This window comes from Taudactylus pleione, unplaced genomic scaffold, assembly GCF_031769625.1.
Source record: "Taudactylus pleione unplaced genomic scaffold, aTauple2 ptg000174l, whole genome shotgun sequence".
Lineage (NCBI taxonomy): Eukaryota > Metazoa > Chordata > Amphibia > Anura > Myobatrachidae > Taudactylus > Taudactylus pleione.
The window spans coordinates 5,345,422-5,371,079 of record NW_028284576.1 but is presented as its reverse complement, the minus strand read 5'-3'; the positions used below and the strand labels follow the sequence as shown (position 1 = coordinate 5,371,079).

At 35.3% G+C, this 25,658-nt stretch overlaps 10 non-coding genes across 10 annotated transcripts; all 10 read right to left on the bottom strand.

The window, feature by feature from the left end:
* Positions 1 to 568: 568 nt before the first annotated feature.
* TRNAN-GUU (transfer RNA asparagine (anticodon GUU)) lies at positions 569 to 642 on the bottom strand. The gene has a single exon. It is a non-coding gene; the product is annotated as a tRNA-Asn (tRNA).
* A 2,728-nt stretch (positions 643 to 3,370) lies between these two features.
* Positions 3,371 to 3,444, bottom strand: TRNAN-GUU (transfer RNA asparagine (anticodon GUU)). Its single transcript has one exon. It is a non-coding gene; the product is annotated as a tRNA-Asn (tRNA).
* Positions 3,445 to 6,172: 2,728 nt separating this feature from the next.
* Positions 6,173 to 6,246, bottom strand: TRNAN-GUU (transfer RNA asparagine (anticodon GUU)). The gene has a single exon. It is a non-coding gene; the product is annotated as a tRNA-Asn (tRNA).
* Positions 6,247 to 8,975: 2,729 nt separating this feature from the next.
* On the bottom strand, positions 8,976 to 9,049 carry TRNAN-GUU (transfer RNA asparagine (anticodon GUU)). Its single transcript has one exon. It is a non-coding gene; the product is annotated as a tRNA-Asn (tRNA).
* Positions 9,050 to 14,439: 5,390 nt separating this feature from the next.
* On the bottom strand, positions 14,440 to 14,513 carry TRNAN-GUU (transfer RNA asparagine (anticodon GUU)). The gene has a single exon. It is a non-coding gene; the product is annotated as a tRNA-Asn (tRNA).
* A 1,437-nt stretch (positions 14,514 to 15,950) lies between these two features.
* TRNAN-GUU (transfer RNA asparagine (anticodon GUU)) lies at positions 15,951 to 16,024 on the bottom strand. The gene has a single exon. It is a non-coding gene; the product is annotated as a tRNA-Asn (tRNA).
* A 3,777-nt stretch (positions 16,025 to 19,801) lies between these two features.
* On the bottom strand, positions 19,802 to 19,875 carry TRNAN-GUU (transfer RNA asparagine (anticodon GUU)). Its single transcript has one exon. It is a non-coding gene; the product is annotated as a tRNA-Asn (tRNA).
* A 1,074-nt stretch (positions 19,876 to 20,949) lies between these two features.
* TRNAN-AUU (transfer RNA asparagine (anticodon AUU)) lies at positions 20,950 to 21,023 on the bottom strand. Its single transcript has one exon. It is a non-coding gene; the product is annotated as a tRNA-Asn (tRNA).
* A 1,437-nt stretch (positions 21,024 to 22,460) lies between these two features.
* TRNAN-GUU (transfer RNA asparagine (anticodon GUU)) lies at positions 22,461 to 22,534 on the bottom strand. Its single transcript has one exon. It is a non-coding gene; the product is annotated as a tRNA-Asn (tRNA).
* Positions 22,535 to 23,972: 1,438 nt separating this feature from the next.
* TRNAN-GUU (transfer RNA asparagine (anticodon GUU)) lies at positions 23,973 to 24,046 on the bottom strand. The gene has a single exon. It is a non-coding gene; the product is annotated as a tRNA-Asn (tRNA).
* Between the last annotated feature and the right edge of the window lie 1,612 nt (positions 24,047 to 25,658).

Genomic DNA, 25,658 nt, shown 5'->3' with positions numbered 1-25,658 from the left:
ACATATAGTTGTCTTGAAAGTTACATGCAAACAATTTGGGGTTGATTCAAAGAGCTGATACACCACATTTAATGTGAGTAACTGACTATAAGCCACACTTATGGTAGCTCCAAACTTGCACCAATTTGTTGTAGCACCATATGCTGTATAAAAAAGTGATATCGGGTTGCTAGTCGTCCAATTTCAACTGCTGTAACTGGTGTTACTATACTGTTGCAAGGTTAACTTACCCCCTTTGTAAATAATTGAATCAACTTCTCAGAATTAACCCAGTGGATCCCAGTATCTGGTATATATTAATACATTTTTTCTTATTCTTCTGGCTAAAAGTCACTGTGAATTTTTAGCTTATTCTCTATATCTTCTTAGGACTGATCACTTGTTTTCAATTTGTAAAGTTCTTTCTATTATTATCTAACACTAGCTGGAAAGCCATGGATGTTGAGTTAGTAAAGTCATAGCTGTTAATTTCCATGTAAGTTGTGTATTGAGGTAAAATTAAGACAAATATCTGGTAAATTTCGTCAAATAAAGATTCCTCCTGCCACAGAATAACAAATACTAAACACGTCCCTGGGTGGGCTTTAACCACCAACCTTTCAGTTAACAGCCGAACGCGCTAACCAATTGCGCCACAGAGACACGTGAAAGTGCTTTCTAATGAATATTATCAGTAAGCGAAGATGAACCAGAAGAATTGAACTTAAACTGCTTAAAAGTTTCTAACTTGGATCATTTCTTACAAATGGACACTATAATATGAACATGTGCAAAGTAAGAAATAACAGGATTATACCCTGTAAATTGAGAATTTTGTCAGGGTGTGAAAATATCTTAGTCGTGATGGGTGCGAATCAATCCAGTTATAAAAGGGTTGAAATAGGGGGATTTCAGTTAGTCCAAGGATCCAAGTATATGAGAACTTATTTGCAGTGTTATGAAAAATTCTGGTGATGTATTCACAATGATAGATGTGCCAAATTGTATTTAGAATAAAGATAGAGAATGGTGGAACTGAGTTTTTTCAATATAAAGCTATATGGCATTTGGTAGCACTCAAAATATGTGTTATAAATTTGTGGGTATACTTAGGAATATCAGAAATATAATGAGATAAAAGGGAATATGACAGGGAGTTGGGCATTAAAATTCCAATGAGAAGGTAAGTAAGACAATGTATCTCTGTCCACAATGGAAGTAAGTTGGGACACGCGCTAACCAATTGCGCCACAGAGACACGTGAAAGTGCTTTCTAAGGGATATTATCAGTAAGCGAAGATGAACCAGCAGAACTGAACTTAAACTACTTAAAAGTTTCTAACTTGGATCATTTCTTACAAATGGACACTATAATATGAACTTGTGCAAAGTAAGAAATAACAGGATTATACCCTGTGAATTGAGAATTTTGTCAGGGTGTCAAAATATCTTAGTCATGATGGGGGCGAATCAATCCAGTTATAAAAGGGTTGAAATAGGGGGATTTCAGTTAGTCCAAGGATCCAAGTATATGAGAACTTATTTGCAGTGTTATGAAAAATTCTGGTGATGTATTCACAATGATAGATGTGCCAAATTGTATTTATAATAAAGATAGAGAATGGTGGAACTGAGTTTTTTCAATATAAAGCTATATGGCATTTGGTAGCACTCAAAATATGTGTTATAAATTTGTGGGTATACTTAGGAATATCAGAAATATAATGAGATAAAAGGGAATATGACAGGGAGTTGGGCATTAAAATTCCAATGAGAAGGTAAGTAAGACAATGTATCTCTGTCCACAATGGAAGTAAGTTGGGACACGCGCTAACCAATTGCGCCACAGAGACACGTGAAAGTGCTTTCTAAGGGATATTATCAGTAAGCGAAGATGAACCAGCAGAACTGAACTTAAACTACTTAAAAGTTTCTAACTTGGATCATTTCTTACAAATGGACACTATAATATGAACTTGTGCAAAGTAAGAAATAACAGGATTATACCCTGTGAATTGAGAATTTTGTCAGGGTGTCAAAATATCTTAGTCATGATGGGGGCGAATCAATCCAGTTATAAAAGGGTTGAAATAGGGGGATTTCAGTTAGTCCAAGGATCCAAGTATATGAGAACTTATTTGCAGTGTTATGAAAAATTCTGGTGATGTATTCACAATGATAGATGTGCCAAATTGTATTTATAATAAAGATAGAGAATGGTGGAACTGAGTTTTTTCAATATAAAGCTATATGGCATTTGCTAGCAATTAAAATATGTGTTATAAATTTTGTGGGTATACTTAGGAATATCAGAAATATAATGAGATAAAAAGGAATAAGACAGGGAGTTGGGCATTAAAATTCCAATGAGAAGGTAAGTAAGACAATGTATCTCTGTCCACAATGGAAGTAAGTTGGGACAGTGCCACCAGATGTGGGACAGTTTCCTCAGCCCCACAAAGTCTCCAACACAATGGTGATAAAGAAGGAAACATTTTATGAAATCATTAAGTTACTAAATACCAACGATAATGGGATTTCACTAAACTTGAGGCTAATGGATGTTTTTGAGATGTTATCTCTAAATGTAATCCAGTCCTCTTGGTGTGAGCGGTGTAAATGCTTTTAACATCAAAGGGGAATTAGCTCAAATGGTAGAGTGCTAGCTTAGCATGCGAGAGGTAGTGGGATCGATTCCCGCATTCTCCAGATAAGATTTTGGAACCAAAATTTGCTGCAATATATCAAGTGAAGAATAACGTTCCTGACCAAAATTCTTCAATGTTTTTATTTTCTTCTGATGCCCTAGAGGAATGCAGAGTTACATATAGTTGTCTTGAAAGTTACATGCAAACAATTTGGGGTTGATTCAAAGAGCTGATACACCACATTTAATGTGAGTAACTGACTATAAGCCACACTTATGGTAGCTCCAAACTTGCACCAATTTGTTGTAGCACCATATGCTGTATAAAAAAGTGATATCGGGTTGCTAGTCGTCCAATTTCAACTGCTGTAACTGGTGTTACTATACTGTTGCAAGGTTAACTTACCCCCTTTGTAAATAATTGAATCAACTTCTCAGAATTAACCCAGTGGATCCCAGTATCTGGTATATATTAATACATTTTTTCTTATTCTTCTGGCTAAAAGTCACTGTGAATTTTTAGCTTATTCTCTATATCTTCTTAGGACTGATCACTTGTTTTCAATTTGTAAAGTTCTTTCTATTATTATCTAACACTAGCTGGAAAGCCATGGATGTTGAGTTAGTAAAGTCATAGCTGTTAATTTCCATGTAAGTTGTGTATTGAGGTAAAATTAAGACAAATATCTGGTAAATTTCGTCAAATAAAGATTCCTCCTGCCACAGAATAACAAATACTAAACACGTCCCTGGGTGGGCTTTAACCACCAACCTTTCAGTTAACAGCCGAACGCGCTAACCAATTGCGCCACAGAGACACGTGAAAGTGCTTTCTAATGAATATTATCAGTAAGCGAAGATGAACCAGAAGAATTGAACTTAAACTGCTTAAAAGTTTCTAACTTGGATCATTTCTTACAAATGGACACTATAATATGAACATGTGCAAAGTAAGAAATAACAGGATTATACCCTGTAAATTGAGAATTTTGTCAGTGTGTGAAAATATCTTAGTCGTGATGGGTGCGAATCAATCCAGTTATAAAAGGGTTGAAATAGGGGGATTTCAGTTAGTCCAAGGATCCAAGTATATGAGAACTTATTTGCAGTGTTATGAAAAATTCTGGTGATGTATTCACAATGATAGATGTGCCAAATTGTATTTAGAATAAAGATAGAGAATGGTGGAACTGAGTTTTTTCAATATAAAGCTATATGGCATTTGGTAGCACTCAAAATATGTGTTATAAATTTGTGGGTATACTTAGGAATATCAGAAATATAATGAGATAAAAGGGAATATGACAGGGAGTTGGGCATTAAAATTCCAATGAGAAGGTAAGTAAGACAATGTATCTCTGTCCACAATGGAAGTAAGTTGGGACACGCGCTAACCAATTGCGCCACAGAGACACGTGAAAGTGCTTTCTAAGGGATATTATCAGTAAGCGAAGATGAACCAGCAGAACTGAACTTAAACTACTTAAAAGTTTCTAACTTGGATCATTTCTTACAAATGGACACTATAATATGAACTTGTGCAAAGTAAGAAATAACAGGATTATACCCTGTGAATTGAGAATTTTGTCAGGGTGTCAAAATATCTTAGTCATGATGGGGGCGAATCAATCCAGTTATAAAAGGGTTGAAATAGGGGGATTTCAGTTAGTCCAAGGATCCAAGTATATGAGAACTTATTTGCAGTGTTATGAAAAATTCTGGTGATGTATTCACAATGATAGATGTGCCAAATTGTATTTATAATAAAGATAGAGAATGGTGGAACTGAGTTTTTTCAATATAAAGCTATATGGCATTTGGTAGCACTCAAAATATGTGTTATAAATTTGTGGGTATACTTAGGAATATCAGAAATATAATGAGATAAAAGGGAATATGACAGGGAGTTGGGCATTAAAATTCCAATGAGAAGGTAAGTAAGACAATGTATCTCTGTCCACAATGGAAGTAAGTTGGGACACGCGCTAACCAATTGCGCCACAGAGACACGTGAAAGTGCTTTCTAAGGGATATTATCAGTAAGCGAAGATGAACCAGCAGAACTGAACTTAAACTACTTAAAAGTTTCTAACTTGGATCATTTCTTACAAATGGACACTATAATATGAACTTGTGCAAAGTAAGAAATAACAGGATTATACCCTGTGAATTGAGAATTTTGTCAGGGTGTCAAAATATCTTAGTCATGATGGGGGCGAATCAATCCAGTTATAAAAGGGTTGAAATAGGGGGATTTCAGTTAGTCCAAGGATCCAAGTATATGAGAACTTATTTGCAGTGTTATGAAAAATTCTGGTGATGTATTCACAATGATAGATGTGCCAAATTGTATTTATAATAAAGATAGAGAATGGTGGAACTGAGTTTTTTCAATATAAAGCTATATGGCATTTGCTAGCAATTAAAATATGTGTTATAAATTTTGTGGGTATACTTAGGAATATCAGAAATATAATGAGATAAAAAGGAATAAGACAGGGAGTTGGGCATTAAAATTCCAATGAGAAGGTAAGTAAGACAATGTATCTCTGTCCACAATGGAAGTAAGTTGGGACAGTGCCACCAGATGTGGGACAGTTTCCTCAGCCCCACAAAGTCTCCAACACAATGGTGATAAAGAAGGAAACATTTTATGAAATCATTAAGTTACTAAATACCAACGATAATGGGATTTCACTAAACTTGAGGCTAATGGATGTTTTTGAGATGTTATCTCTAAATGTAATCCAGTCCTCTTGGTGTGAGCGGTGTAAATGCTTTTAACATCAAAGGGGAATTAGCTCAAATGGTAGAGTGCTAGCTTAGCATGCGAGAGGTAGTGGGATCGATTCCCGCATTCTCCAGATAAGATTTTGGAACCAAAATTTGCTGCAATATATCAAGTGAAGAATAACGTTCCTGACCAAAATTCTTCAATGTTTTTATTTTCTTCTGATGCCCTAGAGGAATGCAGAGTTACATATAGTTGTCTTGAAAGTTACATGCAAACAATTTGGGGTTGATTCAAAGAGCTGATACACCACATTTAATGTGAGTAACTGACTATAAGCCACACTTATGGTAGCTCCAAACTTGCACCAATTTGTTGTAGCACCATATGCTGTATAAAAAAGTGATATCGGGTTGCTAGTCGTCCAATTTCAACTGCTGTAACTGGTGTTACTATACTGTTGCAAGGTTAACTTACCCCCTTTGTAAATAATTGAATCAACTTCTCAGAATTAACCCAGTGGATCCCAGTATCTGGTATATATTAATACATTTTTTCTTATTCTTCTGGCTAAAAGTCACTGTGAATTTTTAGCTTATTCTCTATATCTTCTTAGGACTGATCACTTGTTTTCAATTTGTAAAGTTCTTTCTATTATTATCTAACACTAGCTGGAAAGCCATGGATGTTGAGTTAGTAAAGTCATAGCTGTTAATTTCCATGTAAGTTGTGTATTGAGGTAAAATTAAGACAAATATCTGGTAAATTTCGTCAAATAAAGATTCCTCCTGCCACAGAATAACAAATACTAAACACGTCCCTGGGTGGGCTTTAACCACCAACCTTTCAGTTAACAGCCGAACGCGCTAACCAATTGCGCCACAGAGACACGTGAAAGTGCTTTCTAATGAATATTATCAGTAAGCGAAGATGAACCAGAAGAATTGAACTTAAACTGCTTAAAAGTTTCTAACTTGGATCATTTCTTACAAATGGACACTATAATATGAACATGTGCAAAGTAAGAAATAACAGGATTATACCCTGTAAATTGAGAATTTTGTCAGGGTGTGAAAATATCTTAGTCGTGATGGGTGCGAATCAATCCAGTTATAAAAGGGTTGAAATAGGGGGATTTCAGTTAGTCCAAGGATCCAAGTATATGAGAACTTATTTGCAGTGTTATGAAAAATTCTGGTGATGTATTCACAATGATAGATGTGCCAAATTGTATTTAGAATAAAGATAGAGAATGGTGGAACTGAGTTTTTTCAATATAAAGCTATATGGCATTTGGTAGCACTCAAAATATGTGTTATAAATTTGTGGGTATACTTAGGAATATCAGAAATATAATGAGATAAAAGGGAATATGACAGGGAGTTGGGCATTAAAATTCCAATGAGAAGGTAAGTAAGACAATGTATCTCTGTCCACAATGGAAGTAAGTTGGGACACGCGCTAACCAATTGCGCCACAGAGACACGTGAAAGTGCTTTCTAAGGGATATTATCAGTAAGCGAAGATGAACCAGCAGAACTGAACTTAAACTACTTAAAAGTTTCTAACTTGGATCATTTCTTACAAATGGACACTATAATATGAACTTGTGCAAAGTAAGAAATAACAGGATTATACCCTGTGAATTGAGAATTTTGTCAGGGTGTCAAAATATCTTAGTCATGATGGGGGCGAATCAATCCAGTTATAAAAGGGTTGAAATAGGGGGATTTCAGTTAGTCCAAGGATCCAAGTATATGAGAACTTATTTGCAGTGTTATGAAAAATTCTGGTGATGTATTCACAATGATAGATGTGCCAAATTGTATTTATAATAAAGATAGAGAATGGTGGAACTGAGTTTTTTCAATATAAAGCTATATGGCATTTGGTAGCACTCAAAATATGTGTTATAAATTTGTGGGTATACTTAGGAATATCAGAAATATAATGAGATAAAAGGGAATATGACAGGGAGTTGGGCATTAAAATTCCAATGAGAAGGTAAGTAAGACAATGTATCTCTGTCCACAATGGAAGTAAGTTGGGACACGCGCTAACCAATTGCGCCACAGAGACACGTGAAAGTGCTTTCTAAGGGATATTATCAGTAAGCGAAGATGAACCAGCAGAACTGAACTTAAACTACTTAAAAGTTTCTAACTTGGATCATTTCTTACAAATGGACACTATAATATGAACTTGTGCAAAGTAAGAAATAACAGGATTATACCCTGTGAATTGAGAATTTTGTCAGGGTGTCAAAATATCTTAGTCATGATGGGGGCGAATCAATCCAGTTATAAAAGGGTTGAAATAGGGGGATTTCAGTTAGTCCAAGGATCCAAGTATATGAGAACTTATTTGCAGTGTTATGAAAAATTCTGGTGATGTATTCACAATGATAGATGTGCCAAATTGTATTTATAATAAAGATAGAGAATGGTGGAACTGAGTTTTTTCAATATAAAGCTATATGGCATTTGCTAGCAATTAAAATATGTGTTATAAATTTTGTGGGTATACTTAGGAATATCAGAAATATAATGAGATAAAAAGGAATAAGACAGGGAGTTGGGCATTAAAATTCCAATGAGAAGGTAAGTAAGACAATGTATCTCTGTCCACAATGGAAGTAAGTTGGGACAGTGCCACCAGATGTGGGACAGTTTCCTCAGCCCCACAAAGTCTCCAACACAATGGTGATAAAGAAGGAAACATTTTATGAAATCATTAAGTTACTAAATACCAACGATAATGGGATTTCACTAAACTTGAGGCTAATGGATGTTTTTGAGATGTTATCTCTAAATGTAATCCAGTCCTCTTGGTGTGAGCGGTGTAAATGCTTTTAACATCAAAGGGGAATTAGCTCAAATGGTAGAGTGCTAGCTTAGCATGCGAGAGGTAGTGGGATCGATTCCCGCATTCTCCAGATAAGATTTTGGAACCAAAATTTGCTGCAATATATCAAGTGAAGAATAACGTTCCTGACCAAAATTCTTCAATGTTTTTATTTTCTTCTGATGCCCTAGAGGAATGCAGAGTTACATATAGTTGTCTTGAAAGTTACATGCAAACAATTTGGGGTTGATTCAAAGAGCTGATACACCACATTTAATGTGAGTAACTGACTATAAGCCACACTTATGGTAGCTCCAAACTTGCACCAATTTGTTGTAGCACCATATGCTGTATAAAAAAGTGATATCGGGTTGCTAGTCGTCCAATTTCAACTGCTGTAACTGGTGTTACTATACTGTTGCAAGGTTAACTTACCCCCTTTGTAAATAATTGAATCAACTTCTCAGAATTAACCCAGTGGATCCCAGTATCTGGTATATATTAATACATTTTTTCTTATTCTTCTGGCTAAAAGTCACTGTGAATTTTTAGCTTATTCTCTATATCTTCTTAGGACTGATCACTTGTTTTCAATTTGTAAAGTTCTTTCTATTATTATCTAACACTAGCTGGAAAGCCATGGATGTTGAGTTAGTAAAGTCATAGCTGTTAATTTCCATGTAAGTTTGTGTATTGAGGTAAAATTAAGACAAATATCTGGTAAATTTCGTCAAATAAAGATTCCTCCTGCCACAGAATAACAAATACTAAACACGTCCCTGGGTGGGCTTTAACCACCAACCTTTCAGTTAACAGCCGAACGCGCTAACCAATTGCGCCACAGAGACACGTGAAAGTGCTTTCTAATGAATATTATCAGTAAGCGAAGATGAACCAGCAGAATTGAACTTAAACTGCTTAAAAGTTTCTAACTTGGATCATTTCTTACAAATGGACACTATAATATGAACATGTGCAAAGTAAGAAATAACAGGATTATACCCTGTAAATTGAGAATTTTGTCAGGGTGTGAAAATATCTTAGTCGTGATGGGTGCGAATCAATCCAGTTATAAAAGGGTTGAAATAGGGGGATTTCAGTTAGTCCAAGGATCCAAGTATATGAGAACTTATTTGCAGTGTTATGAAAAATTCTGGTGATGTATTCACAATGATAGATGTGCCAAATTGTATTTAGAATAAAGATAGAGAATGGTGGAACTGAGTTTTTTCAATATAAAGCTATATGGCATTTGGTAGCACTCAAAATATGTGTTATAAATTTGTGGGTATACTTAGGAATATCAGAAATATAATGAGATAAAAGGGAATATGACAGGGAGTTGGGCATTAAAATTCCAATGAGAAGGTAAGTAAGACAATGTATCTCTGTCCACAATGGAAGTAAGTTGGGACACGCGCTAACCAATTGCGCCACAGAGACACGTGAAAGTGCTTTCTAAGGGATATTATCAGTAAGCGAAGATGAACCAGCAGAACTGAACTTAAACTACTTAAAAGTTTCTAACTTGGATCATTTCTTACAAATGGACACTATAATATGAACTTGTGCAAAGTAAGAAATAACAGGATTATACCCTGTGAATTGAGAATTTTGTCAGGGTGTCAAAATATCTTAGTCATGATGGGGGCGAATCAATCCAGTTATAAAAGGGTTGAAATAGGGGGATTTCAGTTAGTCCAAGGATCCAAGTATATGAGAACTTATTTGCAGTGTTATGAAAAATTCTGGTGATGTATTCACAATGATAGATGTGCCAAATTGTATTTAGAATAAAGATAGAGAATGGTGGAACTGAGTTTTTTCAATATAAAGCTATATGGCATTTGGTAGCACTCAAAATATGTGTTATAAATTTGTGGGTATACTTAGGAATATCAGAAATATAATGAGATAAAAGGGAATATGACAGGGAGTTGGGCATTAAAATTCCAATGAGAAGGTAAGTAAGACAATGTATCTCTGTCCACAATGGAAGTAAGTTGGGACACGCGCTAACCAATTGCGCCACAGAGACACGTGAAAGTGCTTTCTAAGGGATATTATCAGTAAGCGAAGATGAACCAGCAGAACTGAACTTAAACTACTTAAAAGTTTCTAACTTGGATCATTTCTTACAAATGGACACTATAATATGAACTTGTGCAAAGTAAGAAATAACAGGATTATACCCTGTGAATTGAGAATTTTGTCAGGGTGTCAAAATATCTTAGTCATGATGGGGGCGAATCAATCCAGTTATAAAAGGGTTGAAATAGGGGGATTTCAGTTAGTCCAAGGATCCAAGTATATGAGAACTTATTTGCAGTGTTATGAAAAATTCTGGTGATGTATTCACAATGATAGATGTGCCAAATTGTATTTATAATAAAGATAGAGAATGGTGGAACTGAGTTTTTTCAATATAAAGCTATATGGCATTTGCTAGCAATTAAAATATGTGTTATAAATTTTGTGGGTATACTTAGGAATATCAGAAATATAATGAGATAAAAAGGAATAAGACAGGGAGTTGGGCATTAAAATTCCAATGAGAAGGTAAGTAAGACAATGTATCTCTGTCCACAATGGAAGTAAGTTGGGACAGTGCCACCAGATGTGGGACAGTTTCCTCAGCCCCACAAAGTCTCCAACACAATGGTGATAAAGAAGGAAACATTTTATGAAATCATTAAGGTACTAAATACCAGCGATAATGGGATTTCACTAAACTTGAGGCTAATGGATGTTTTTGAGATGTTATTTCCAAATGTAATCCAGTCCGCATTCTCCAGATAAGATTTTGGAACCAAAATTTGATTCAATATATCAAGTGAAGAATAACATTCCTGACCAAAATTCTTCACTGTTTTTATTTTTTTCTGATGCCCCAGAGGAATGCTGAGTTACATATAGTTGTCTTGAAAATTACATGCAAACAATTTGGGGATGATTCAAAGAGCTGATACACCACATTTCCTGTGAGTAACTGACTATAAGCTACACTTATGGTAGCTCCAAACTTGCACCAATTTGTTGTAGCCCCATAATGCTACATAAAAAAGTGATATCGGATTGCTAGGGGTCCAATTTCAACTGCTGTAACTTGTGTTACTATACTGTTGCAAGATTAACTTACTCCCATTTTAAATAATTGAATCAACTTCTCTGAATTAACCCAGTGAATCCCAGTATCTGCTATATATTAATACATTTTTCTTATTCTTCTGGCTAAAAGTCACTGTGAATTTTTAGCTTATTCTCTATGTCTTCTTAGGACTGATCACTTGTTTTCAATTTGTAAAGTTCTTTCTAGTATTATCTAACACTAGCTGGAAAGCCATGGATGTAGAGTTAGTAAAGTCATAGCTGTTAATTTCCATGTAAGTTTGTGTATTGAGGTAAAATGAAGACAAATGCCTGGTAAATTTTGTCAAATACCACAAAATAACAAATACTAAACACGTCCCTGGGTGGTCTTGAACTACCAACCTTTCGGTTAACAGCCGAACTCGCTAACCAATTGCGCCTCAGAGACACGTGAAAGTGCTTTCTAATGGATATTATCAGTAAGGGAAGATGAACCAGCAGAACTGATCTTAAACTGCATAAAAGTTTCTAACTTGGATCATTTCTTACAATATCAAAAATATAATGAGATAAAAGGGAATATGACAGGGAGTTGGGCATTAAAATTCCAATGAGAAGGTAAGTAAGACAATGGATCTCTGTCCACAATGGAAGTAAGTTGGCGACAGTGCCACCAGATGTGGGACAGTTTCCTCAGCCCCACAAAGTCTCCAACACAATGGTGATAAAGAAGGAAACATTTTATGAAATCATTAAGGTACTAAATACCAACGATAATGGGATTTCACTAAACTTGAGGCTAATGGATGTTTTTGAGATGTTATCTCTAAATGTAATCCAGTCCTCTTGGTGTGAGCGGTGTAAATGCTTTTAACATCAAAGGGGAATTAGCTCAAATGGTAGAGTGCTAGCTTAGCATGCGAGAGGTAGTGGGATCGATTCCTGCATTCTCCAGATAAGATTTTGGAACCAAAATTTGCTGCAATATATCAAGTGAAGAATAACATTCCTGACCAAAATTCTTCAATGTTTTTATTTTCTTCTGATGCCCTAGAGGAATGCAGAGTTACATATAGTTGTCTTGAAAGTTACATGCAAACAATTTGGGGTTGATTCAAAGAGCTGATACACCACATTTAATGTGAGTAACTGACTATAAGCCACACTTATGGTAGCTCCAAACTTGCACCAATTTGTTGTAGCACCATATGCTGTATAAAAAAGTGATATCGGGTTGCTAGTCGTCCAATTTCAACTGCTGTAACTGGTGTTACTATACTGTTGCAAGGTTAACTTACCCCCTTTGTAAATAATTGAATCAACTTCTCAGAATTAACCCAGTGGATCCCAGTATCTGGTATATATTAATACATTTTTTCTTATTCTTCTGGCTAAAAGTCACTGTGAATTTTTAGCTTATTCTCTATATCTTCTTAGGACTGATCACTTGTTTTCAATTTGTAAAGTTCTTTCTATTATTATCTAACACTAGCTGGAAAGCCATGGATGTTGAGTTAGTAAAGTCATAGCTGTTAATTTCCATGTAAGTTTGTGTATTGAGGTAAAATTAAGACAAATGTCTGGTAAATTTCGTCAAATAAAGATTCCTCCTGCCACAGAATAACAAATACTAAACACGTCCCTGGGTGGGCTTTAACCACCAACCTTTCAGTTAACAGCCGAATGCGCTAACCAATTGCGCCACAGAGACACGTGAAAGTGCTTTCTAATGAATATTATCAGTAAGCGAAGATGAACCAGCAGAATTGAACTTAAACTGCTTAAAAGTTTCTAACTTGGATCATTTCTTACAAATGGACACTATAATATGAACATGTGCAAAGTAAGAAATAACAGGATTATACCCTGTAAATTGAGAATTTTGTCAGGGTGTGAAAATATCTTAGTCGTGATGGGTGCGAATCAATCCAGTTATAAAAGGGTTGAAATAGGGGGATTTCAGTTAGTCCAAGGATCCAAGTATATGAGAACTTATTTGCAGTGTTATGAAAAATTCTGGTGATGTATTCACAATGATAGATGTGCCAAATTGTATTTAGAATAAAGATAGAGAATGGTGGAACTGAGTTTTTTCAATATAAAGCTATATGGCATTTGGTAGCACTCAAAATATGTGTTATAAATTTGTGGGTATACTTAGGAAAATCAGAAATATAATGAGATAAAAGGGAATATGACAGGGAGTTGGGCATTAAAATTCCAATGAGAAGGTAAGTAAGACAATGTATCTCTGTCCACAATGGAAGTAAGTTGGGACAGTGCCACCAGATGTGGGACAGTTTCCTCAGCCCCACAAAGTCTCCAACACAATGGTGATAAAGAAGGAAACATTTTATGAAATCATTAAGGTACTAAATACCAACGATAATGGGATTTCACTAAACTTGAGGCTAATGGAAGTTTTTGAGATGTTATTTCTAAATGTAATCCAGTCCGCATTCTCCAGATAAGATTTTGCAACCAAAATTTGCTGCAATATATCAAGTGAAGAATAACATTCCAGACCAAAATTCTTCACTGTTTTTATTTTCTTCTGATGCCCCAGAGGAATGCGGAGTGACATATAGTTGTCTTGAAAATTACATGCAAACAATTTGAGGTTGCTTCAAAGAGCTGATCCACCACATTTCCTGTGAGTAACTGACTATAAGCCACACTTATGGTAGCTCCAAACTTGCACCAATTTGTTGTAGCCCCATAATGCTGCATAAAAAAGTGATATTGTGTTACTGGGGGTCCAATTTCAACTGCTGTATCTGGTATTACTAGACATTTGCAAGGTAACTTACCCCCTTTTTAAATAATTGAATCCACTTCTCAGAATTAACCCAGTGGATCGCAGTATCTGATATATATTAATAAATTTTTCTTATTCTTCTGGCTAAAAGTCAATGTGAATTTTTAGCTTATTCTCTATATCTTCTTAGAACTGATCACTTGTTTTCAATTTGTAAAGTTCTTTCTAGTATTATCTAACACTAGCTGGAAAGCCATGGATGTAGAGTTAGTAAAGTCATAGCTGTTAATTTCCATGTAAGTTTGTGTATTGAGGTAAAATGATGACAAATGCCAGGTAAATTTCATCAAATATAGAATCCTCCAGCCACAGAATAACAAATACTAAACACGTCCCTGGGTGGGCTTGAACCACCAACCTTTCAGTTAACAGCCGAATGCGCTAACCAATTGCGCCACAGAGACACGTGAAAGTGCTTTCTAATGGATATTATCAGTAAGCGAAGATGAACCAGCAGAACTGAACTTCAACTACTTAAAAGTTTCTAACTTGGATCATTTCTTACAAATGGACACTATAATATGAACTTGTGCAAAGTAAGAAATAACAGGATTATACCCTGTGAATTGAGAATTTTGTCAGGGTGTCAAAATATCTTAGTCATGATGGGGGCTAATCAATCCAGTTATAAAAGGGTTGAAATAGGGGGATTTCAGTTAGTCCAAGGATCCAAGTATATGAGAACTTATTTGCAGTGTTATGAAAAATTCTGGTGATGTATTCACAATGATAGATGTGCCAAATTGTATTTATAATAAAGATAGAGAATGGTGGAACTGAGTTTTTTCAATATAAAGCTATATGGCATTTGGTAGCACTCAAAATATGTGTTATAAATTTGTGGGTATACTTAGGAAAATCAGAAATATAATGAGATAAAAGGGAATATGACAAGGAGTTGGGCATTAAAATTCCAATGAGAAGGTAAGTAAGACAATGTATCTCTGTCCACAATGGAAGTAAGTTGGGACAGTGCCACCAGATGTGGGACAGTTTCCTCAGCCCCACAAAGTCTCCAACACAATGGTGATAAAGAAGGAAACATTTTATGAAATCATTAAGGTACTAAATACCAACGATAATGGGATTTCACTAAACTTGAGGCTAATGGAAGTTTTTGAGATGTTATTTCTAAATGTAATCCAGTCCGCATTCTCCAGATAAGATTTTGCAACCAAAATTTGCTGCAATATATCAAGTGAAGAATAACATTCCAGACCAAAATTCTTCACTGTTTTTATTTTCTTCTGATGCCCCAGAGGAATGCGGAGTGACATATAGTTGTCTTGAAAATTACATGCAAACAATTTGAGGTTGCTTCAAAGAGCTGATCCACCACATTTCCTGTGAGTAACTGACTATAAGCCACACTTATGGTAGCTCCAAACTTGCACCAATTTGTTGTAGCCCCATAATGCTGCATAAAAAAGTGATATTGTGTTACTGGGGGTCCAATTTCAACTGCTGTATCTGGTATTACTAGACATTTGCAAGGTAACTTACCCCCTTTTTAAATAATTGAATCCACTTCTCAGAATTAACCCAGTGGATCGCAGTATCTGATATATATTAATACATTTTTCTTATTCTTCTGGCTAAAAGTCAATGTGAATTTTTAGCTTATTCTCTATATCTTCTTAGAACTGATCACTTGTTTTCAATTTGTAAAGTTCTTTCTAGTATTATCTAACACTAGCTGGAAAGCCATGGATGTAGAGTTAGTAAAGTCATAGCTGTTAATTTCCATGTAAGTTTGTGTATTGAGGTAAAATGATGACAAATGCCAGGTAAATTTCATCAAATATAGAATCCTCCAGCCACAGAATAACAAATACTAAACACGTCCCTGGGTGGGCTTGAACCACCAACCTTTCAGTTAACAGCCGAATGCGCTAACCAATTGCGCCACAGAGACACGTGAAAGTGCTTTCTAATGGATATTATCAGTAAGCGAAGATGAACCAGCAGAACTGAACTTCAACTACTTAAAAGTTTCTAACTTGGATCATTTCTTACAAATGGACACTATAATATGAACTTGTGCAAAGTAAGAAATAACAGGATTATACCCTGTGAATTGAGAATTTTGTCAGGGTGTCAAAATATCTTAGTCATGATGGGGGCGAATCAATCCAGTTATAAAAGGGTTGAAATAGGGGGATTTCAGTTAGTCCAAGGATCCAAGTATATGAGAACTTATTTGCAGTGTTATGAAAAATTCTGGTGATGTATTCACAATGATAGATGTGCCAAATTGTATTTATAATAAAGATAGAGAATGGTGGAACTGAGTTTTTTCAATATAAAGCTATATGGCATTTGCTAGCACTTAAAATATGTGTTATAAATTTGTGGGTATACTTAGGAATATCAGAAATATAATGAGATAAAAGGGAATATGACAGGGAGTTGGGCATTAAAATTCCAATGAGAAGGTAAGTAAGACAATGTATCTCTGTCCACAATGGAAGTAAGTTGGGACACGCGCTAACCAATTGCGCCACAGAGACACGTGAAAGTGCTTTCTAAGGGATATTATCAGTAAGCGAAGATGAACTAGCAGAACTGAACTTAAACTACTTAAAAGTTTCTAACTTGGATCATTTCTTACAAATGGACACTATAATATGAACTTGTGCAAAGTAAGAAATAACAGGATTATACCCTGTGAATTGAGAATTTTGTCAGGGTGTCAAAATATCTTAGTCATGATGGGGGCGAATCAGTCCAGTTATAAAAGGGTTGAAATAGAGGGATTTCAGTTAGTCCAAGGATCCAAATATATGAGAACTTATTTGCAGTGTTATGAAAAATTCTGGTGATGTATTCACAATGATAGATGTGCCAAATTGTATTTATAATAAAGATAGAGAATGGTGGAACTGAGTTTTTTCAATATAAAGCTATATGGCATTTGCTAGCACTTAAAATATGTGTTATAAATTTGTGGGTATACTTAGGAATATCAGAAATATAATGAGATAAAAGGGAATATGACAGGGAGTTGGGCATTAAAATTCCAATGAGAAGGTAAGTAAGACAATGTATCTCTGTCCACAATGGAAGTAAGCTGGGACACGCGCTAACCAATTGCGCCACAGAGACACGTGAAAGTGCTTTCTAATGGATATTATCAGTAAGCGAAGATGAACCAGCAGAACTGAACTTAAACTACTTAAAAGTTTCTAACTTGGATCATTTCTTACAAATGGACACCATAATATGAACTTGTGCAGAGTAAGAAATAACAGGATTATACCCTGTGAATTGAGAATTTTGTCAGGGTGTGAAAATATCTTAGTCATGATGGGGGCGAATCAATCCAGTTATAAAAGGGTTGAAATAGGGGGATTTCACTTAGTCCAAGGATCCAAGTATATGAGAACTTATTTGCAGTGTTATAAAAAATTCTGGTGATGTATTCACAATGATAGATGTGCCAAATTGTATTTATAATAAAGATAGAGAATGGTGGAACTGAGTTTTTTCAATATAAAGCTATATGGCATTTGCTAGCACTTAAAATATGTGTTATAAATTTTGTGGGTATACTTAGGAATATCAGAAATATAATGAGATAAAAAGGAATAAGACAGGGAGTTGGGCATTAAAATTCCAATGAGAAGGTAAGTAAGACAATGTATCTCTGTCCACAATGGAAGTAAGTTGGGACAGTGCCACCAGATGTGGGACAGTTTCCTCAGCCCCACAAAGTCTCCAACACAATGGTGATAAAGAAGGAAACATTTTATGAAATCATTAAGGTACTAAATACCAGCGATAATGGGATTTCACTAAACTTGAGGCTAATGGATGTTTTTGAGATGTTATTTCTAAATGTAATCCAGTCCACATTCTCCAGATAAGATTTTGGAACCAAAATTTGATTCAATATATCAAGTGAAGAATAACATTCCTGACCAAAATTCTTCACTGTTTTTATTTTTTTCTGATGCCCCAGAGGAATGCTGAGTTACATATAGTTGTCTTGAAAATTACATGCAAACAATTTGGGGATGATTCAAAGAGCTGATACACCACATTTCCTGTGAGTAACTGACTATAAGCTACACTTATGGTAGCTCCAAACTTGCACCAATTTGTTGTAGCCCCATAATGCTACATAAAAAAGTGATATCGGATTGCTAGGGGTCCAATTTCAACTGCTGTAACTTGTGTTACTATACTGTTGCAAGATTAACTTACTCCCTTTTTAAATAATTGAATCAACTTCTCAGAATTAACCCAGTGGATCCCAGTATCTGGTATATATTAATACATTTTTCTTATTCTTCTGGCTAAAAGTCACTGTGAATTTTTAGCTTATTCTCTATATCTTCTTAGGACTGATCACTTGTTTTCAATTTGCAAAGTTCTTTCTAGTATTATCTAACACTAGCTGGAAAGCCATGGATGTAGAGTTAGTAAAGTCATAGCTGTTAATTTCCATGTAAGTTTGTGTATTGAGGTAAAATGAAGACAAATGCCTGGTAAATTTTGTCTAATACCACAAAATAACAAATACTAAACACGTCCCTGGGTGGTCTTGAACTACCAACCTTTCGGTTAACAGCCGAACGCGCTAACCAATTGCGACACAGAGACACGTGAAATTGCTTTCTAATGGATATTATCAGTAAGGGAAGATGAACCAGCAGAACTGAACTTAAACTGCATAAAAGTTTCTAACTTGGATCATTTCTTACAATATCAAAAATATAATGAGATAAAAGGGAATATGACAGGGAGTTGGGCATTAAAATTCCAATGAGAAGGTAAGTAAGACAATGTATCTCTGTCCACAATGGAAGTAAGTTGGGACAGTGCCACCAGATGTGGGACAGTTTCCTCAGCCCCACAAAGTCTCCAACACAATGGTGATAAAGAAGGAAACATTTTATGAAATCAATAAGGTACTAAATACCAACGATAATGGGATTTCACTAAACTTGAGGCTAATGGAAGTTTTTGAGATGTTATTTCTAAATGTAATCCAGTCCGCATTCTCCAGATAAGATTTTGCAACCAAAATTTGCTGCAATATATCAAGTGAAGAATAACATTCCAGACCAAAATTCTTCACTGTTTTTATTTTCTTCTGATGCCCCAGAGGAATGCGGAGTGACATATAGTTGTCTTGAAAATTACATGCAAACAATTTGGGGTTGATTCAAAGAGCTGATACACCACATTTCCTGTGAGTAACTGACTATAAGCCACACTTATGGTAGCTCCAAACTTGCACCAACTTGTTGTAGCCCCATAATGCTGCATAAAAAAGTGATATGTTGTTACTAGGGGTCCAATTTCAACTGCTGTAACTGGTATTACTAGACATTTGCAAGGTAACTTACCCCCTTTTTAAATAATTGAATCCACTTCTCAGAATTAACCCAGTGGATCCCAGTATCTGGTATATATTAATAAATTTTTCTTATTCTTCTGGCTAAAAGTCACTGTGAATTTTTAGCTTATTCTCTATATCTTCTTAGAACTGATCACTTGTTTTCAATTTGTAAAGTTCTTTCTAGTATTATCTAACACTAGCTGGAAAGCCATGGATGTAGAGTTAGTAAAGTCATAGCTGTTAATTTCCATGTAAGTTTGTGTATTGAGGTAAAATGATGACAAATGCCAGGTAAATTTCGTCAAAAATAGAATCCTCCAGCCACAGAATAACAAATACTAAACACGTCCCTGGGTGGGCTTGAACCACCAACCTTTCAGTTAACAGCCGAACGCGCTAACCAATTGCGCCACAGAGACACGTGAAAGTGCTTTCTAATGGATATTATCAGTAAGGGAAGATGAACCAGCAGAACTGAACTTAAACTGCATAAAAGTTTCTAACTTGGATCATTTCTTACAATATCAAAAATATAATGAGATAAAAGGGAATATGACAGGGAGTTGGGCATTAAAATTCCAATGAGAAGGTAAGTAAGACAATGTATCTCTGTCCACAATGGAAGTAAGTTGGTGACAGTGCCACCAGATGTGGGACAGTTTCCTCAGCCCCACAAAGTCTCCAACACAATGGTGATAAAGAACGAAACATTTTATGAAATCATTAAGGTACTAAATACCAACGATAATGGGATTTCACTAAACTTGAGGCTAATGGATGTTTTTGAGATGTTATTTCTAAATGTAATCCATTCCGCATTCTCCAGATAAGATTTTGGAACCAAAATTTGCTTCAATATATCAAGTGAAGAATAACATTCCTGACCAAAATTTTTCACTGTTTTCATTTTCTTCTGATGCCCCAGAGGACTGCTGAGTTACATATAGTTATCATGAAAATTACATGCAAACAATTTGGGGTTGATTCAAAGAGCTGATACACCACATTTCCTGTGAGTAACTGACTATAAGCCACACTTACGGTAGCTCCAAACTTGCAGCAATTTGTTGTAGCCCCATAATGCTCCAAAAAAAGTGATATCGGGTTGCTAGGGGTCCAATTTCAACTGCTGTAACTGGTGTTACTATACTGTTGCAAGGTTAACTTACCCCCTTTGTAAATAATTGAATCAACTTCTCAGAATTAACCCAGGGAATCCCAGTATCTGGTATATATTAATTCAATTTTCTTATTCTTCTGGCTAAAAGTCACTGTGAATTTTTAGCTTAATCTCTATATATTCTTAGGACTGATCTCTTGTTTTCAATTTGTAAAGTTTTTTCTAGTATTATCTAACACTAGTTGAAAGCCATGGATGTAGAGTTAGTAAAGTCATAGCTGTTAATTTCCATGTAAGTTTGTGTATTGAGGTAAAATGAAGACAAATGCCTGTTAAATTTTGTCTAATACCACAAAATAACAAATACTAAACACGTCCCTGGGTGGGCTTGAACCACCAACCTTTTTGTTAATAGCCTAACGCGCTATCCAATTGCACCACAGAGACACGTGAAATTGCTTTCTAATGGATATTAACAGTAAGGGAAGATGAACCAGCAGAACTGAACTTAAACTGCTTAAAAGTTTCTAACTTGGATCATTTCTTACAAATGGACACTATAATATGAAGTTGTGCAAAGTAAGAAATAACAGGATTATACCCTGTGAATTGAGAATTTTGTCAGGGTGTGAAAATATCTTAGTCATGATGGGGGCGAATCAAACCAGTTATAAAAGGGTTGAAATAGGGGGATTTCAGTTAGTCCAAGGATCCAAGTATATGAGAACTTATTTGCAGTGATATGAAAAACTCTGGTGATGTATTCACAATGATAGATGTGCCAAATTGTATTTAAAATAAAGATAGAGAATGGTGGAACTGAGTTTTTTCAATATAAAGCTATATGGCATTTGGTAGCACTCAAAATATGTGTTATAAATTTGTGGGTATACTTAGGAAAATCAGAAATATAATGAGATAAAAGGGAATATGACAGGGAGTTGGGCATTAAAATTTGTATGAGAAGGTAAGTAAGACAATGTATATCTGTCCACAATTGAAGTAAGTTGGGACAGTGCCACCAGATGTGGGACAGTTTCCTCAGCCCCACAAAGTCTCCAACACAATGGTGATATAGAAGGAAACATTTTATGAAATCATTAAGGTACTAAATACCAACGATAATGGGATTTCACTAAACTTGAGGCTAATGGATGTTTTTGAGATGTTATTTCTAAATGTAATCCATTCCGCATTCTCCAGATAAGATTTTGGAACCAAAATTTGCTTCAATATATCAAGTGAAGAATAACATTCCTGACCAAAATTTTTCACTGTTTTCATTTTCTTCTGATGCCCCAGAGGACTGCTGAGTTACATATAGTTATCATGAAAATTACATGCAAACAATTTGGGGTTGATTCAAAGAGCTGATACACCACATTTCCTGTGAGTAACTGACTATAAGCCACACTTACGGTAGCTCCAAACTTGCAGCAATTTGTTGTAGCCCCATAATGCTGCAAAAAAAGTGATATCGGGTTGCTAGGGGTCCAATTTCAACTGCTGTAACTGGTGTTACTATACTGTTGCAAGGTTAACTTACCCCCTTTGTAAATAATTGAATCAACTTCTCAGAATTAACCCAGGGAATCCCAGTATCTGGTATATATTAATTCAATTTTCTTATTCTTCTGGCTAAAAGTCACTGTGAATTTTTAGCTTATTCTCTATATCTTCTTAGGACTGATCTCTAGTTTTCAATTTGTAAAGTTCTTTCTAGTATTATCTAACACAAGCTGGAAAGCCATGGATGTAGAGTTAGTAAAGTCATAGCTGTTAATTTCCATGTAAGTTTGTGTATTGAGGTAAAATGAAGACAAATGTCTGGTAAATTTCGTCAAATAAAGAATCCTCCTGCCACAGAATAACAAATACTAAACACGTCCCTGGGTGGGCTTGAACCACCAACCTTTCAGTTAACAGCCGAACGCGCTAACCAATTGCGCCACAGAGACACGTGAAAGTGCTTTCTAATGAATATTATCAGTAAGCGAAGATGAACCAGCAGAACTGAACTTAAACTGCTTAAAAGTTTCTAACTTGGATCATTTCTTACAAATGGACACTATAATATGAACATGTGCAAAGTAAGAAATAACAGGATTATACCCTGTAAATTGAGAATTTTGTCAGGGTGTGAAAATATCTTAGTCGTGATGGGGGCGAATCAATCCAGTTATAAAAGGGTTGAAATAGGGGGATTTCAGTTAGTCCAAGGATCCAAGTATATGAGAACTTATTTGCAGTGTTATGAAAAATTCTGGTGATGTATTCACAATGATAGATGTGCCAAATTGTATTTATAATAAAGATAGAGAATAGTGTAACTGAGTTTTTTCAATATAAAGCTATATGGCATTTGGTAGCACTCAAAATATGTGTTATAAATTTGTGGGTATACTTAGGAATATCAGAAATATAATGAGATAAAAGGGAATATGACAGGGAGTTGGGCATTAAAATTCCGATGAGAAGGTAAGTAAGACAATGTATCTCTGTCCACAATGGAAGTAAGTTGGGACAGTGCCACCAGATGTGGGACAGTTTCCTCAGCCCCACAAAGTCTCCAACACAATGGTGATAAAGAAGGAAACATTTTATGAAATCATTAAGGTACTAAATACCAACGATAATGGGATTTCACTAAACTTGAGGCTAATGGAAGTTTTTGAGATGTTATTTCTAAATGTAATCCAGTCCGCATTCTCCAGATAAGATTTTGCAACCAAAATTTGCTGCAATATATCAAGTGAAGAATAACATTCCAGACCAAAATTCTTCACTGTTTTTATTTTCTTCTGATGCCCCAGAGGAATGCGGAGTGACATATAGTTGTCTTGAAAATTACATGCAAACAATTTGGGGTTGATTCAAAGAGCTGATACACCACATTTCCTGTGAGTAACTGACTATAAGCCACACTTATGGTAGCTCCAAACTTGCACCAATTTGTTGTAGCCCCATAATGCTGCATAAAAAAGTGATATGGTGTTACTAGGGGTCCAATTTCAACTGCTGTAACTGGTATTACTATAATGTTGCAAGGTTAACTTACCCCCTTTGTAAATAATTGAATCAACTTCTCAGAATTAACCCAGTGGATCCCAGTATCTGGTATATATTAATACATTTTTATTTTTCTTCTTGCTAAAAGTCACTTTGAATTTTTAGCTTATTCTCTATATCTTCTTAGGACTGATCACTTGTGTTCAATTTGTAAAGTTCTTTCTAGTATTATCTAACACTAGCTGGAAAGCCATGGATGTAGAGTTAGTAAAGTCATAGCTGTTAATTTCCATGTAAGTTTGTGTATTGAGGTAAAATGAAGACAAATGTCTGGTAAATTTCGTCAAATAAAGAATCCTCCTGCCACAGAATAACAAATACTAAACACGTCCCTGGGTGGGCTTGAACCACCAACCTTTCAGTTAACAGCCGAACGCGCTAACCAATTGCGCCACAGAGACACGTGAAAGTGCTTTCTAATGAATATTATCAGTAAGCGAAGATGAACCAGCAGAAATGAACTTAAACTGCTTAAAAGTTTCTAACTTGGATCATTTCTTACAAATGGACACTATAATATGAACATGTGCAAAGTAAGAAATAACAGGATTATACCCTGTAAATTGAGAATTTTGTCAGGGTGTGAAAATATCTTAGTCGTGATGGGGGCAAATCAATCCAGTTATAAAAGGGTTGAAATAGGGGGATTTCAGTTAGTCCAAGGATCCAAGTATATGAGAACTTATTTGCAGTGTTATGAAAAATTCTGGTGATGTATTCACAATGATAGATGTGCCAAATTGTATTTATAATAAAGATAGAGAATAGTGTAACTGAGTTTTTTCAATATAAAGCTATATGGCATTTGGTAGCACTCAAAATATGTGTTATAAATTTGTGGGTATACTTAGGAATATCAGAAATATAATGAGATAAAAGGGAATATGACAGGGAGTTGGGCATTAAAATTCTGATGAGAAGGTAAGTAAGACAATGTATCTCTGTCCACAATGGAAGTAAGTTGGGACAGTGCCACCAGATGTGGGACAGTTTCCTCAGCCCCACAAAGTCTCCAACACAATGGTGATAAAGAAGGAAACATTTTATGAAATCATTAAGGTACTAAATACCAACGATAATGGGATTTCACTAAACTTGAGGCTAATGGATGTTTTTGAGATTTTATTTCTAAATGTAATCCAGTCCGCATTCTCCAGATAAGATTTTGGAACCAAAATTTGCTGCAATATATCAAGTGAAGAATAACACTCCAGACCAAAATTCTTCACTGTTTTTATTTTCTTCTGATGCCCCAGAGGAATGCTGAGTTACATATAGTTGTCTTGAAAATTACATGCAAACAATTTGGGGTTGATTCAAAGAGCTGATACACCACATTTCCTGTGAGTAACTGACTATAAGCTACACTTATGGTAACTCCAAACTTGCACCAATTTGTTGTAGCCCCATAATGCTGCATAAAAAAGTGATATCGGGTTGCTAGGGGTCCAATTTCAACTGCTGTAACTGGTGTTACTATAATGTTGCAAGGTTAACTTACCCCCTTTGTAAATAATTGAATCAACTTCTCAGAATTAACCCAGTGGATCCCAGTATCTGGTATATATTAATAAATTTTTATTATTCTTCTTGCTAAAAGTCACTTTGAATTTTTAGCTTATTCTCTATATCTTCTTAGGACTGATCACTTGTGTTCAATTTGTAAAGTTCTTTCTAGTATTATCTATCACTAGCTGGAAAGCCATGGATGTAGAGTTAGTAAAGTCATAGCTGTTAATTTCCATGTAAGTTTGTGTATTGAGGTAAAATGAATACAAATGCCAGGTAATTTTTGTCAAATACAGAATCCTCCTGCCACAGAATAACAAATACTAAACACGTCCCTGGGTGAGATGGAACCACCAACCTTTCGGTTAACAGCCGAACGCGCTAACCAATTGCACCACAGAGACACGTGAAAGTGCTTTCTAATGGATATAATCAGTAAGGGAAGTTGAACCAGCAGAACTGAACTTAAACTGTTTAAAAGTTTCTAACTTGGATCAATTCTTA